This window comes from Phodopus roborovskii, unplaced genomic scaffold (assembly GCF_943737965.1).
Source record: "Phodopus roborovskii unplaced genomic scaffold, PHOROB, whole genome shotgun sequence".
Classification (NCBI taxonomy): domain Eukaryota; kingdom Metazoa; phylum Chordata; class Mammalia; order Rodentia; family Cricetidae; genus Phodopus; species Phodopus roborovskii.
Window position 1 is genome coordinate 20583280 of NW_026126485.1, and position 16953 is coordinate 20600232.

At 41.4% G+C, this 16953-nt stretch overlaps 1 pseudogene; it reads left to right on the plus strand.

Moving 5' to 3' along the window:
- Nucleotides 1-824: 824 nt before the first annotated feature.
- Nucleotides 825-14454, plus strand: LOC127229748 (40S ribosomal protein SA-like; annotated as a pseudogene).
- The last annotated feature ends 2499 nt before the right edge of the window (nt 14455-16953 follow it).

Below are 16953 nucleotides of genomic sequence, written 5' to 3' on the forward strand. Positions count from 1 at the left end.
TCTTATACCTCCCTAATGCTGGGATTAAAGGCATGTGATCCCAAGTACTGAGATCATCTTTGTGTAAGCTGTTTCTCTTTAGAACTGGATCAATCTTGTATAGATCTGGGTGGCCTTGGACTCAAAGAGATCCGTCTACTCTTAATCCTGAGTTCTAAGATTAAAGGTGTGTACCACCACCTCCTTGCTTCTGGCTTTTATGGCTTGTGACTGACTTTGCTTTCTGAATCCTCAGGCAAACTTTAATAAATCATAAATAATATATCACCACAATCCCATTTTTTGTCTAATATAGAAGAAGGCTACAATTAACATAAGAAAAACTATATACAACAAATACAATATGTATATACAATACATACAGGCAATACATTCATCAACAATGTCTAGTCCATTTACATTTGACAAATAATCCATTATCTAATCTATCTTGGTAAGTCCAAATTCTTATACTTAAATTATTTCCTGTTGTAATTTGCATCTTCAAATTATCTTTTAATGTCCCTCAACATTTTACACTTTACATATCTTTAGTGAATTAATTTTCTGAGTCTGATAAAAAATGACAACCAAACTATAACTATCTAGTCTTCAGCTCCCTCAGAGACATGAGGAGGAAATAATATTAACTGAGTAAACAGGAAGTGCAGGCAGGCTACTTCCAAAAAATGTGAGAAATGACAGAAACAGCTGACTATCTGGACAGTCACCCAAGGGTCCTCTGCAATGTTGGGGCACTCATCTTTGGCCCATAAGCCTAGCATCTCTGGCAGACTTTTCTGTGAAACAGAATTTTCTGAAGGGTTGTCCTGCCTTGTCGTGGCATGGTTTTGCAGTCACTCTCTTTTTGTGTCCTCTTTGACCGATTTGGACAGCGTGCTGTCAGCAGTCAAGGCAAGGGCATTTTCTTACCCAGTGCCTTAATTTTGCCACAAAGAAAGTAAACTCCATGTGGAGTTTCTTTGCTGCCCATGGTCTTCTCTGAAGTAGATTGCTGCTGCCAGAAGACATGTCTCATTTTCATAAAAAAATACCTGTTATTAAAACATTTCAAATGCCATATTCTGTAGATCTCTGAAGTGTTTGAAGATGACCTCTTTCTAAAATATATGTTTGACTTTGATTACAAATTTGATTGTAATAGGTGAGTAGTTACTCACCTGTATTTCCTTATCATCTTATACAGTTGGAAATAATAACTTTCAAGAACTAGAAATTTATAATTATATTAATAAATGAACTATATAGATACAATACCTTGAATAAGATTAGAAACATGTGTACAATGTTTAAACAAATTAATCTCAAATTTGTATTAATAAATATATAATATTTGTATATAATATACTGAAGTCCAATTCAATGTAAAATATTTAAAACTGGTAGCTTTTTAAAAGTAAATTCAATAATCTACCTTTTTATTTTATCATATCTATATCCTCCCTTTTTTCAGAGTAGATTCCCTAACCTACCCTTTCATCCTATCCTATCTCTGTTCTTTTTTTCCAAGCAAAACCTTGAATATAATCCCCTTTGTTCAACTTTCTTTCTGACCATAATCAACATTTTGTAACCAATCTCCCTAAACAACGACAAGCATCCATAACCCAATGATTGACCAAAAACCACCCACCTCATATCTTGGGAATGTGGGCATAGTGTTCTTAAAGTTACTTCTTGTTGTCTGGGGGCGATGGCATCTTTGGGATCCTGAAAAGAAAACTTGGGGTTAACTGTCAAGCTGTATTATTTTTGTTCAGTCTCTGCTTAATGGGAAGTGCAGGGCATGTCTCAGGTCCTGGCTAGTATAGCCGAAACGTCTCAGCAATGTCCTCAACATTGTTATGAGCAGTGTCTGTGAGACTGAATCATCTTAAGTGGCCTCCTTGATATCATTCTGAGCAGTTGTAGTTCAAAGCTGATCTTTACTTGTTATTGTTCAGCTTAATGGTGTTATCATAGTCCTGCTGAAATTGTTGTGGTGGGGTTCCATCTTTTGTTTGTTTTTCCAGACAGTTTCTCTGTTTTAACAGTCCTGGCTGTCTTTTGTAGATCAGGTTTGTCTGAAATCATTGAGATCTGCCTGCTTCTGCCTCCCACACTCCTTTGGAAGTATCAAAGGCATATGTGACCTCTGCCCAGCTTGGATCCAATTTTCTTTTGGGAGGTTTCAGAGCTCACATTAGGTCAGATTAGTTCTTTTCCTGGCAATTTTTTTTTCCAAGTAGCTCTTCCTTCTTTGGATGCTTATTTATGCTTATTAAATTTTTCAAGATGGTTGTTTTTGTTTTCCTGAAAATACAAAAACAAAACCCTTCCCCAACCCCAAATTTGGGGGAGGTTCCTAATCTAGTCCTTATCAAATTTAATCTATGGCTTCTAATTTATTTATTTGCTTCTAAAGCTATTCTATCACCCATAAGAATATAATTTATTACAACAAGCATTAGGTTACTTAATTGTTCTGGGAAAGAGTGTCATCCATGGTAGCAGGAAATGAATGAACTGGTTTTGGCACAGGGGCTTTCGATAGATCCCTGAAGTCATTTCCTGAAGGCAAAGGATTACCATGATAATCCCTTTCCAACCTACATTCCTTTGTCCAAAGCCTGCCTTTGTCTCACCTTTTGCATATTCCAGAAGGGAGGAGCTTGTTTGGATTATATTTATAAAAAGAATTGTTTCCAGAAAAGCCCTGTCTACAATCCCTTTTCAGGTGACTTTGTCTGCCACAATTAAAACATTTGACATTTTGATTTTTCTTTAAACCTCTTGAAATCACCTTACCTACCCATGTACCATCATTATAGCCAGGAGCTTCAATGTTAATTGTATCTCAGATCCAATCTTCTAAAAGTGCTGATTTTGCTTTTAAAGGCCTGATTATCCTTTTGCATTGGGCATTAGCATTTTCAAAAGCCATGTTTCAATTACTATTTTTCTACCTTCTGAGTCTGATATTGTTACTTTTCTTATTTCTGTAATAAAATGCCTTGACAGAAGCATTTGAAGGAAAAAGCTCATTCTGAAGACAGTCTATCACACTGTGCAAGTCCAGGCAGCTGGAGCTATGTCCTCACTCAGGAAGAAGGGTACAGTGGATGCCTGTGTTCAGCTAGCTTTCTCTTTTTTATGTAGACCAGTACTTAACCCCTGCTTTAGGGTATGTCCTCCCATCTCAGTTAATCAAGAGATGCCCTCACAAGCATGCCCAGGGGCTAATCTAATGTGACTTCTTCCTCACAGGCTTCCTCACAGGTATTTCTGGAGGCCTGCCTCCTAGGTCATTCCAGATCCTGTCACATTGACCATCAACATTAACCATGACAACCTGGCATGATGGAAAAGTTCTACCTATTCAGGAGAGTAGTAGGAAGACAAGAGCTTATTGTGACATGGAGGTAGAAGTGAGGCAAGAGAAAAATCAAGACAGGAGACAAATTTAGAGATGGGCAATGCATGCCAACTAGTTGTTCAGTGATGTCCGAAGCTGAGAAACTACCTAGATCTTCTTGTATTGCCGAGGGTCCATTTTGAAAAACAGACCTGGACTGCTTGTCCTTGAGGGTCCAGACATTTTCCTGGGTGGTTTTTTAGATAAGAATGGACAGATTACAGGCAGCTGGACACCTGAGTTCCCTATTTTTGCTTTTGTTATAGGCCCCTTTCCTGGTAGAGAATCATGAACAACTGCACATAAATGGGGAAAGGATTCAAGAATTCTAAGCCTTGATATAGATGAGTACACTACAGTATTGTGGATTTCCCCTTTTTAAAACCGCCTCCCTCAAGTTGTACAAAAGAGGTTTAGCTGTGAGGTGGTACCGCAGTTTAAACTTTTATCCTTTGGCTGAACTTTTCCTCTCCTCCCCCTTTAAATTGATCTATTTTGTTTTGTTTTTATGTGTATGAGTGTTTTGCCTGCATGTTCATATGTGCACTGGTACCCAATGAGGTCATATGTTAACCTCCCTACTCTGCCCCCACACTCAAATGCCTCTTCTTGGCTGGTTTTGTATGGTGCCATTTCTCCTTGTGCAGAATCACTGTGGACCATCTAACATCTCCGAGCAGATCCCCTCATATTACCTGCTTGCCTCCTACTGCCCTCATTGCCTTTGTTTTCATCTGATAGTTCTACCTGCAATGACTTTAGGTGTGTCAAATACCTTATGAAAGAGGGGGCTTTGCAATATTTTTTGTTAGTATTTTGTAGAACCTCCTGCAATATCTCTAATGCCTGCTGAGAAGAGTCACTCATCTCTGTGACTGGAGCTCTTACATTCCCTTGTGTCACTCTGGGTCATCTTTTGAAGAATTTTCTGTAGGTCTGCTTTTGGTACTGTACTGTGGAATTAAGACACTGATAAAGGAATCCCAAGGCTTGGTGTAGATAGGTACACTCTACAGTATTGTGGGCTTTCCCCTCTTGTGAAAATGATAAAAAATGAGCCACAATCAATTCTCTGTCAGATGGTGATTGTGAGGAGAAAGATTAATCACAGAGCCATAGTTGAGATATCCCAGGGTAGATTAATCATGGGCAAGGTTAGGAAGGGCTAGAACTGTTCTCAGAGGTCCAGGGGGAAATAATCAGGCAACAAATATTTGCTACTGTGTGTGTGTCTGTATTAGTGTGTATGTCTACATAAGTGTGTGTGTGTGTGTGTACTCACCAGTACCCTGGAACAAACACATTAAGTAATGGTTTGTTTTACACCATATTGGACAAACACTGACTCACCTTGGATCTATTCATAATCCACAGACACCAGGATATGTAGCCATGAGGTCCTGTGTGTCTTTAAAGAAAACATGTCAGAAGCTAGAATGACACATAAAAATCAGTTTTTGTAACAAATGTCTTTCAAAGAAGTAATGAGCTCAAACCTACCATCTTGGCACTTGGGAGACTGAAAGAAAAGGACTGTAGGAAACCTGAGGTTAAACTGGGTTACATAGTGAGTTCCAGCCCAGTTTAGGGTACAGAGTGAGATCCTGTCTCAAATAAACAATAATAAGACAAAACAAAACAATAAACCAAGAAAATTGTCTCAGACAGACAACAGCAACAACAAAAACAAAAATAGAAATAATAATAATAAAAAGGTACCAACGAGATATTCCTCAGAGAAAGGCATTTCCCACTTAAAGGAGTCCATTTCTTAGAGTCTTCAGCTGTTTCACAACTGTGTGCAAAGTAGCAAAACAATCCAGAGGAGCAGGCTGGGTGTTAGGCTCAAAGAAGGCAGCTGCTCCTACTGGAATCATACTATACTGTCCTCCCGTTCTGTCAGGAACAATGTGTTATTTTGGTAACTCTTTATTCCCCACACTGAAGCTTCCATGTAATTATTGAGTACAATTTGGTACTCCATGCTATGTAATTAATCAGCTGTCTATGACTCTGGGTGCTATGAAAATAAGTCATCATGAAAGTCCATGGTGAAAAGCCAAGCTTTCTACTCACCTGACACTGAGTCAGAGAGAAAAAAAAATTGAAACATTTCATTGTTTTTTTTTCTTTTTTCTTTTCTATCTGCTATATGCCTGAAAGTAAGCAGAGCACACTTGTTGGGCAAACGTCTCTTGTTTAAGCTGTAGCTTTGTATTCTGGCTTGTGAGAGCATCCAAACAAAATCTCTATATGACATGGGAAATGGAGTGATGAACAGATCAGAGTCCAGATGCATCCCATGAGTGCAGTGTAACTAGTGAGGGCATAGAGTAGCTGTGAAGTCTTCACCCCTGATGCAGAGTCAGTCTCTCGGACAGAGAAGAAAGAAGAATAGCAAAGTATATTAAGGTAGAGCAATGGTGTCACTTATTATATACACTGATATTTGTCAGAGCTCTTCAATTGCAAGTGACAGAAACTCAATTTCAGCCAGTTTAAGTAAAGATTGGATTATTGGTAAGAAACAGGGCTATCCCTGAAATAAAAATGAGCTGCTGGACTACATGATACTCAGACACAAGAGCTGGCAATTTGGTGACACCATGACACTATATTCCCCATCTGTTTCTCGTTCCTGTCTCCCTTTTGGTCTTGGACCCATTCTTTTTTGGGTACCTTCTCAACATGGCAGGTGATGATCTTTCTTAGTAGAAACCTTGTGATCCCACCTCTGTATCATCTAGTAAAGGGATAAGGGAGCCTTCCATGTTAAGCTCTGTAAAAGAAAAAGAAAAAAAAGTGGCTGGGTGGTGGTGCATACCTTCAATTCCAGAACTCAGGAGGTAGAGACAGGTGGATCCCTGTGAGTTTGAGGCCAGCCTGTTCTACACAGAGAGTTCCAGGACAGTTAGGTTTACACAGAGAAACCTTGTCTCAAACAAACAAACAAAGGTAACACAGAAACCCCCATGAATTGCATAGCCTAGGTCTAGATACCCTTTGCTACCTACTGTAATCTTGAAGGGTAAAGATAAAAAAGATTGGGCCATCCTGGGTTCCATACCCGATCCTACATGGGGAGCAAGCTTCTGACCAGAAAATGGGACTTTGACTGAGGGACACATGCTGGTTAGGTAATAATGGCCAGAACTTCCAAACTGAACTTTGTATAAACTTAAAAGACACGGGGCTCAAGAAAGTAACTCAGAACAACCAAGTAAGAAAACTTTATGTAGAGTCTCAGAATTCACATTTCTGTTCATGACCTGCTATTTCCCGTCTCATTAACTGGGACTCTTTATTCTCTAGTGAGGTCATGTAGAAATGCATAAGAATTACCTTCAAATGTGCTTCCAGAAGAAAGCCAGCATCAAAATCCGATGAGTAGCAGCCGAGAATGGTGACAGTGAGGACAGTCAAAAGCTTAAGGGGTCAGCAGAAATTGTTGTTCAGTGATTCAAAGTAACAGTTGGCCATGGAAAAGAGAAAGTGAGTTATTTCCCACATACAGATAGAAGTCTCAGAAAGGGGGATCTGTGACTTCTTGCCTATCCTTTGCCTTTCTTGAAGATCATTTTTGAAGGGAACTGTATTCCTTTCTATAGACAGGTGGATGAAAACATGTGCCGAATGAACTCTATTTCCTAAAACAGTCACAAGGCAAGAGGAGGTCTGAGCGCCAAATTTCACATTGTCCCTTTGTCCATGAGCACAGTACATTGGCTCATTTTCTCAGAAATCAAAGTCCTCTGGAGGCCAAGCTCACATGTTACCTCTTTATTAGGAAGAAAATCCTGGGTGCAGGGAGAGGGGGCAGAGAAGAAAGAACCATCAGCTGGCCAAGGCTTTGCAAGTAGTACCCCTTGTGCTCTCACAGGGCCATCCTTCAAGGTCAAAAAGAAGGCTGATAGTTAGACTGGTCCCTCCATCAAGTGAGTGAAGAGACTTCATCTGCCCTTGACCATGTCTGACCTCTGGGTATGAGTCATTGTCTTTTAGAAAGTACAGCGAGGAGAGTGTTTCACACTGAAGTCAAATGAGGACCCCCCCTTGGATAGGAGGCTGGGTTGCGTGGTGGAAGCCCAAGTTGTTCTGCGAGGCTGACCCTTGTTCAGGTGGAGTTGCCTCCCACAGTGTCATGCTGTCTGGACTAAGGAGCCCTGAAACCCAGAGGCAGGTGAGGCTGAGAAGTCTGAAGTGTAGGAGCCCCGCCTGCCCCCACACTGACTTCTTTCGCAGCCAGAATGTCAGATCTTTGAGATCCTTTTCAGATAAGCAAATCAAACCACAGTCTTGAGACCTGTCATAAAATGCAACCAATCACAGCAGTTAACAAAGGAGCTTAGAGCTTGCTCACTTACTTGTAGCTCTCTGTCCAGATTCTTCAGTTTCCCAAACCCCAGACTCCTGTTTGCATTTGTGTCAAAACTTCCCAGACTCCTTACACAGCCAGGAGCAAGTCAACAGCTCCTAAATATTCATGTGCTAATTAACAACTGGATATCTGTGGGTAGAGATACATTGATCTAAATCTATTTATCTTCATTACTTCTCTGCTGTTTTGGAGCCAGGCGTAAATAACTCATGATGTGCTGACAGCACAGATGAATGCCATCCAAAGTGTGAGGCCCAGAAGCTCTTCCTGCTAATAGACCCCAGAGGTGAGTCTTTAAGAGGACAGTAGTAAAGACAAGTGTTTATGCCCTCCATGTACTTAGCAGTGTGTGTCTGTCTGAGCCTGTGCCACACTGGGTATCTTCATAATAGGACCCGAAGAACCTCTACATCCTGAAAGGAATGTGACACACAGTGAGAGTTGCAATTCTGTGAGCTTAGTATGCTCATACTCCTAATGTTTTACTGTCTTTCAGATGCAGAACTCAGAAACCGACTTCCTTAAATTCCCTCTGGATTTTGGTGAAGATAAGGTTTCTGAAAGTAAACACTTAAGTTTATAGCCAGGTAACTCTGCCATTTAGAACTGCTGTGTTGGAGTGCTTGCATGAATTGAAAAGTTAATCGATGCTATGCAATCTCCCAAATGATGCGCATTTATTATTCTTGGTTTCTCACTGCTCCCTGCATTCCTTGTATTCTAATACCCTCTCATATAAGAGCCACCCCCAAGCAAGACACCATGTTAAACTTTCCTGGCCCTGACATATATATTATGGGAAAAAGTATCTGTTGAGATCTGTTAAACATTATCCAATTTATATAGAAGAGAAAGGGGAAGAAAGGGCTAGCACCCATTCAGGAAGGGAGATGGCATATCTTGGGATTTGAATCTAAGCCTCATTGGTTAGACCCACCATAAACCAATCACTATCACGCTCCCACGGAGCCTTGAGAGATGGTGTTTACAGCTTAGTTTACAGCTTACCTCATCTGTAATGTGTTGGCTTAGACAAATTGCCTGTGTACCTCAAAGACATGTGCTGCAATAAAATAAATAGAGAAATCTAAGAGCATGTTTGAAAAGCTAAAGGATGAGTCGGAGAGATGGCACAGTGGTTAAGAGTATGAACTGCTCTGGCAGACCAATTGGGTTCCCAGTAGCTCACACCTGCTGTTAGCTCCAGCTCCATGAAATTCAATGCCTCTGGCCTCTGCAGGCCTGGCTCAGAACTGAATACTTACACAGACACACATCCATATATACAACTAAAATAGCACACACCTTTATCTTGGCACTCAGGAGACAAAGGCAGGTAGATCTCCATGAGCCCAAGGCCAGCCTGGTCTGGTCTACATATCAAGTTCCAGGCCAGCCAGGGCTACATAGTCTAAGACAAAAGCAAACACAAACCCTGGAGTAAGCAGCAGCAACAACAAAAATAGTTAAAAGATACAAGGAGAATGGAGTGATCTGCCTTTCTCTTTCTGCTATTGTTGGTCTGTTTCACTCCACATTCTTGGGTGTTATTTGTGTCTCCCCAGGTGACCCTTGCTTCTTCCACATGTGAGATGTACCATACTCCAGGAAAACACATGTCTGCATGTCTTTCTATTTGACCTTCAGAATTCTGTGCTCTAGATATGACGGATGATTTCCATATCACACCAGACAGCTTTCTGCTATCTCAATGAGTGAGTTTTGTTGGTATTGGTGTGTGTGTGTGTGTCTTGTGTGTGTACACATGTATGTGCTGGTCCAAGTGCATGTGAAGGCCAGAGGTTGACATTGGGTATCTCCTTTATTGTCTACCCACCTTATCTAGGGGAGACAGAGTCTCTCACTGGCCCTGGGACTCACTAATTTAGCTAGACTGACTGGCCAGCACAACCCTAATGTCTTTTGTCTGTCTCTGCACTGGGATACCAGACATACATCACTGTGCCAGCTTGTTTTGTGCACAATGAACCCAGATAAGCTTGTCAGTACAAGAAGCATTTTACTGACTGAATCATCTCCCCAAACCACTGTTTTGGATCGGAGTCTCACTTTATAACCCAAGCTCACGTTAGACTCACAATCCCCCTGTCTCAGCCTCTTGAGTGCTGTGAGTAAAAATGTGCTCAACCACTCCTAGAGCCCAAACTAAGTTTTTACATGTGGAAATCCTGATACCAGTGTGTGATTTGTGCTGGGCTGGCCTCTGGGACTTGAGGACAGAGCAGGTTCTGGAGATTTCTTTTCAAGGTTCAGTTAACCCCTCACATCTATGTTGTCATACAGCTTTTCCACTCTGCTCTCTGCTCTCAGGCCTCCAAGTACCAAGTCCAGAATGAGCTCACACCAGAAAGGAAGAAAGCTAGAAATCCAATGTGGTTTCTGAAACTAATTCTTGGCTAAATTATTGCCTCTCTGGTTTATAAGACTTTTATACTGGTTATGCCACTTACATGGATAATTTACAAGGGACATGGACATTCACTTGCTGACTATGGGGGTTCTTTAGATCAGGGTTCAGTATACTATCTTTTAAAGGACCAGATAACAAGTTGTTTAAGCTTTGTAGCACATTGCTCAGCTGTGCCCTCACAGTAGGAAAGCTACAGAACGCACCATGTGCTGCTAAAACTTTATTGACAAGATAGTGATGGGTCAGATTTGGCTTGCAGCACGTTTTCCAATTCTTTTTTATTCTGCCATAAAATATGCATGGTAAAACATTAAATTATCTGTGTGCAAAGTCTTACATAGCAATATCTCTATAATTCATGATAAAGGAGTGAGATTGTAATTGTAAGATCCTGGCATGCACGCTATGTGCAGACAACAACCATTCAGCAACAGTAATTACCCAATAAAAGTAAACTTCTGTATGAGTGAGTTAGAGTATTTAGAAATTATTCCTAAAATGTTAGAGACAATAAGTAGTCTCTCTGAATATTTAGGTTAAAAAAAATTCCAATTTTGCCTGAATTATTTAAGTTGACTGGTGAGGCTTAGCTTGGTAGTTGGGTGTTAAATGGGCAGATCTGTCCTGTCTCCAGAGCCAGTGATCTACAGGCTTCAGCCACCTGCTCTGTGCCCCAGGCTGGGCAGATGCACTTCAAGGAGTAACAGTCCTGCTTTCAGACAGCCATTGTCTCCAAGGGTTACCAAAGCCAGTTCTCTTCTCTGCTGCTATCACTTCCGTTTCCATGGAAACTTGTACCTCCTAAGCTAGAACAAGGTACCCAAGTTTTAAAACAGTGATTATTTGAACTCTTTTAGTTTCTATGAAAATCACAGTTAGTAATCAAGGACCACTGTTTAGATTATGACTATTTCATCCCTGAAATGGGATATACCAGGTTTCATAAAGTTACCTCATCTACAAAAATAGGTGTGATAATTGTATTGGACTCATGAGAACATCATACAGATGAAATATGTTTCTGCACACAAAGCACTGAGCACAGGATTTGACACTGGAGAACCCACCAAGATTAGTAAAGACAAGTGGCAAATTGAAGATATTGTGTGAGTATCAAAATAACATTAGAGAGAGCAAAGAATGGCAGAATGTTTCTACTAAAAAGTTAAGTGAGAGAATATGTCTGGTATGTTCTCAGATGCTTAGAAACATACAAGGAGAAAAACTGGACACATCACTCTAACTGGGGTCCTTATTTATCTTTGCAAAGTTGTTTATATTCCATGCTCAACTTCAGCTTCTGGTGTTATACACTGTTCTGTAGTGCTACATTCTGTATGTGTTTAATTTTTTATGGTCTGGGGGAATCTCAAAGAGAATGTGGAAGTGGGTTTCCTGGGGGCAAAAAGCTGTTTGGGGGTACATGTGTTATAAAACGATGCCTCTTTGTAGAGTGACTACAGCCTTCTGAGTTTATTATTCTGGGAAAGTGCTGTCCCACTTTCTCCCTCTTACCAGGGTGGAGCCAATGGACCCAGGTTGACAGCAGTGACATTTGTTGTCTTACCTGTGTATGCTACAGAACAGTCCAGGTTCGGAGAAGTGATACAGCCACCACCGTGACAAGCAGTAGAAAGACTAAGTGCTCTAGCCTGCAGAAAACAGGCTTGTTTCATCTGCCCTCCTCAGAATCTGACACACTCTGCTTACTCCCCATCTAGATGGAGGAGCTCTGTCTCCACCTGTGATGGCTGATCTTGTTGTCAACTTGACTACATCTGAACTAAAGCCCAGTGGGCTGGGCAGTGGTGGTGCATACCTTTAATCCCAGCACCCAGAAGACAGAGGCAGGTGGATCCCAAGGCCTACCTGGTCTACAGAATGAGTTCCAGGATATCCAGGACTGTCAGGACTGTTTCACAGAGAAACCCTGTCTCAAAAACAAAACAGAACAAAAGAAAAAGCCCAAAATGGATCTTGAGGTGGGAAAACACACATTTAATCTGGGCCACAGTGTCCCTTGGGATCCTATATAAGAACATGGAAAGAGGAAGCTTTTGCTCTTTGCCAACTTGTTCTTGCCCGGCTAGAAAGTTCATTCCTTCACTGGCATTAGATCCTATATCTTCAGGGTTCCAGCATATACTGAAGACCAGCTGAGACATCCAGCCCCAGGAACTGAACAACTACTGGATTTGTGGACTTTCCATTCACAGGCGGCCATTGTTGTATTAGCTGAACCATAGCCTATACTTGTAAGTCATTCCAATAAATCCCCTGTATCTATATCTGTATCTATGCCATCTATCTTTATTCATTTGATAGGTTCTGTTACTCTCTAATACCTCACCCTTTCCTCTTATTTTCTCCACAGTGAAACTATTTTAGACAAGTAACAGACTTTTAAATGGGATTCTATAAATGACATAGAAATTAGAAAATTGTTGAAAACAACATTTCAAACTAGTGGTGATGTACTCTTTCTGAATTACTATAAGGCAGAACATTTCAAACCCCTAGTGATGTTTACGCCTTTCGATTCATTGATTCTCTTCTGGGAACTTTCCCTGAGGACATAACTCAGCATGTTGACAAAGATCTTCCTTGACTATTATATTTTCCATCCTGGGAGGAAAATGTACAGGGGGTGAACAGTTATGTGCCTCAAAGCATGCATGTTTATATACATGGGATGTGCAATATTGAAGTTGCTTAGATTTTTTTGACAAAGAAATTCTTGTGTCATAATTAGTTTATAAAAGAAAAACCAAGATTTTGGTTAAAAATATAGTCTATGCATATTTGCTATAACATGAGCATACAATGTAAAAATGCAAAGAAATGGGTCTCGGAAGATGGCTCAGTGGGTAAAACATTTGCTGTGCAAGAATGAAGAAATAAATTTGATATCCAGATCCTTTATAAAAACAAAACAAACAAACAAACAAAAACAGGCATGGTATCATGCACTGGCTCTTGCTAGGCAGAGACAGGGGGGACCCTGGGGCTCAGTGGGCAGCCACTTTAGTCAAAGCCAGTAAGTTCCAGGTTAAGTGAGAGATTTTATTTCCAAAAGCATGGTACAGGAGTGATGGGGAAGACATCCCAGTATCAAACTCTAGCTTTTATGCTGTTGCCTGCACACATGTGTACACATGAATAATACACACACACATTTACTCACACTCACACACTCACACACACACACACACATACACACACAGGGAAAGAGAGAGAATAAAATAAAATACAAAAATTAAATAAATAAATAAAACAAAACAAGAGGATTACAATTTATTTTAAAGTTAATGTCTAGGTATAAGAAATGTTTGAATATACTTTGCAAGCTGCCCAGGAATGAATCCACAGGTTGTTCTTGATTCCTATCTTAACTTAAAGGGAAACTTATACAAAGTCCAGATTTCTTGATGTCCTGCAGGTGAAGGAGGAGGTCGTCCTCAAAGTCCTTGCTGTAGGAACCCACTGCTATCTACACCAAACATCTGAAGAGGACCCGGAGAAGCTGTTGCTTGCAGCTTCGGCTGTATTTGCCTTTGGGAGCCCTGCTGTTATCAGCATCACTGGACAGCAAGTCGAGACGAAGTCTACTGGAGCCGCTTCAATTGCTGCATGCTTCATCCCTGGGACCCTCACTAACCAGATCCAAGCAGCCTTCAGGGAGCCGCGGCTTCTGGTGGTGATTGACCACTGACCCAGGGATGACCACCAGCCCCTCAGAGGCATCCTATGTCAACCTCCTGCCATTGCTCTTCGTAACATAGACTCTTCTCTGTGACACATAGACACTGCCATCCCATGCAACAACAAGGGAACTCACTCTGTGTATCTGATGTGGCGGATGCTGGCCTGGCATTATCTTCTGTGAGAGCCCATGGGAACTTATGCTTGATCTAGACTTCTATAGAGACCCAGAGGAGACCAAGAAGGAGGAGCAGGAGCAGGCTGCTGTTGAGAAGACTGTGACAATGAGGAATTTCAGGAGCAGGGGACGGCACCAGCTCCTGAGTTCACTGCGGCTCAGCCAGAGGCGGCAGACTGATCTGAGGGTTTTCCAGTGTCCTCTGTACCCATCCAGCAGTTCTCTACTGAAGGCTGGAGTGCCTGCCCAGCCACTGAGGACTGGTCAGCAGCACAACACAGGCCCCCTAGTGGATTGGAGCCACGGCTGAGTGGTCCTTAGCTGCTCTGCTGATGCTTGAGCAAAGAGGGGGAAAGGTGGAAGGAAAATAAAGTTCCCAAAAGCTGAAAAAAGTATGAATACATTAAATGGCTGCAGCAAGGCCATTACCTTTCCACCACACACAGGCCCACTACCTTCTCCTCTGAGGTAACCCCTGACATTGGTTTGGGTGTAGTGAACCTTAAAGCAATCTTTGTTATTCGTTATGGTCTTTTAATTTTTCTGTATTTTTTTTTCTACAACAGCATATGTATGGGTATCTCATGCAGCCAGAAACACTTTAAAAGAAAAGTGAAACTTTAAATAAAGATACCATCTTACGCCCATCCGAGTAGAATATATATAACAATTCATGGAATAACACTGTCTGCTGGGATGTGAGAAAGCAATGGAGACTGTTGCAGTATTTCTAGCATAAGTGTTAATTGACAACTGCTTTAGAAACGGACTGTAAAGTCGAGTATGCCTCTTTTTAACTCAGCGGTGACGATTCTAGGTGCACATCCTGGGGAAGCTCTCATAAACATACAGAAAACAGGCGAAGGGACATGGGTTACATCCTGTGGCAGTAAAACTCAGGAACAAAATCGATATTTTTGTTAACATAGTAGTTAACATAGGCTTATATATATCGCATCTGCATTATAAATATAATTAATTCATTAGTAATAGGGTCTGCTTCAATTTCTATAAAACTTAGAAATATTCAGTGGGATACAGTGGTACATGTCTGAAATCCCAGCTACTTGCAAGGAAGAAGTAGAAGGAATATGGATGTGAGGCCTGCCTGGGCTTCATGGTGAATCTGTCTCCAAAAGAGAAACATATTCAAATCCTTTGTAATTTCAATTAAGATGGAGAATCCCACTCCATTATGTTTTCCTACTGAATGTGACTGAATAAAGGTACAAACAGAACCTGTAGAGTGATTGAGGACTAGAAGGCCAATGATATCAAGCTACAGAAGTCTGGCTTGAAGCAGGACAGGATGGTGGTGAGTTCCTTGCCTCCCATGTGTCCTCTGGCATGTTCTCAGAGAATCTGGGCCCTGGAGATGCCCCTGAATGTAGAAAGAATGAGCTCTAAGAGCAGGTCTCCCTTCTGGCCTGAGGAGTTGGAAGAGGAGCACCTGTCAGAGAGAGAGAGAGAGAGAGAGAGAGAGAGAGAGAGAGAGAGTCGGGGGAACTTCATGTGTTTGTTCTTTCTCTTCCCAGTCCCAAGTGTGAAAGAACAGCAGTGGTGACAACAGGCAGGGAGTCCTCTCAGACCTGGAAACACAGGTCCTCTGTCTGACTGTTAGTGGCTGTCCTAAGAGGAGAGCCTTATTAATCCTTTTCCTATATTATCAACCCACATTGCCAAATAGTAATAAACATAACACAGGAAAACCAAACCTTAGATTTCTAGGCTGAGGACAGGAAAGTGTCCTGAGGAGAGAGTGTAGACAGCTTGGAGAAGGCACACTTCAGTATTCAGAGCCCCTCAGACTCAATCTCTAAGTTGCACTTGGGTGGATCAGGTTTCAACCTGCACACAATGATTCTGAGAAGAGTTGAGGGATTGACCATCAGTCAGATCCCTGGCTGATCTAGGATGGCAGATATCCAGAATACATCTGATTGATGCTGCAAAGAGGCTGAGGAGAGAACTAAAGAGATTAGTGTATGAGTCACACTGGGCCATCCTCTGGCACTTGAGGATAGAGTGATTCTGAAGATTTCTTGTCAGCTTTGATTATTCCCTCCTGTCTAAGCCACCACCCACCTTTCAAAAGCATTCTTTGTTTTCAAACCTGGTCATCTTCTCCTTCCTCAGCACCAAGCCCAGGGTGAGATAGCCCAGAGAGGAAAGAAAATAGCAGCCTGACATTTTTGCAAGTTTTTCTTAAACTACATCACACGTCTAGTTTCTAACATCTTTTGATGGTTCATATTTATATCATATAAATTCCCAAGTGCTTTACAGGCTGCAGAGGGGACTTAAAATGGTGAGTTTCTGCCCTGACATTTGCCTTCCATGAGTTGATAAATACTGAAGTGGAGTGAATTATATTTGTACATTATAAAGATAGAACATGTATCCCTGTATATATTGAAAAATTAAGAGCTGCATTTCAATGTTACACATAATACTAAAATGTCTGTTATAGTTAGCTTCATTTGTCAACCTGATATACCCGGGAAGACAGAATCTCAAGAAATTCCTCCATTTGATTGGCCTGTGAGCCTACCTGTGGGGCATTTTCTTAGTTGCTAATTGATGGAGAAGGGATCAGTCTGCTGTGGGATGGTGCCATACCTGGGTAGATGGATCTGCACTATATAAGAAAGTAGGTTGACACTGGATTCTGTAACCAACAAGATCCACTCAGCTGCCCAAACTCACCAACTCTATCACCCCCCCCTGCCAACTATCCCCTATAACATCAATGGCCTCTAGAGGCACAAGCGCCACCTACACCAGTTGGAAGAACAGACCCACTGTATTGCCCAATCCTACCTACCCCAGCATTCTCATGAACAGCCCTCTCCAGCAACATTATCAGACTC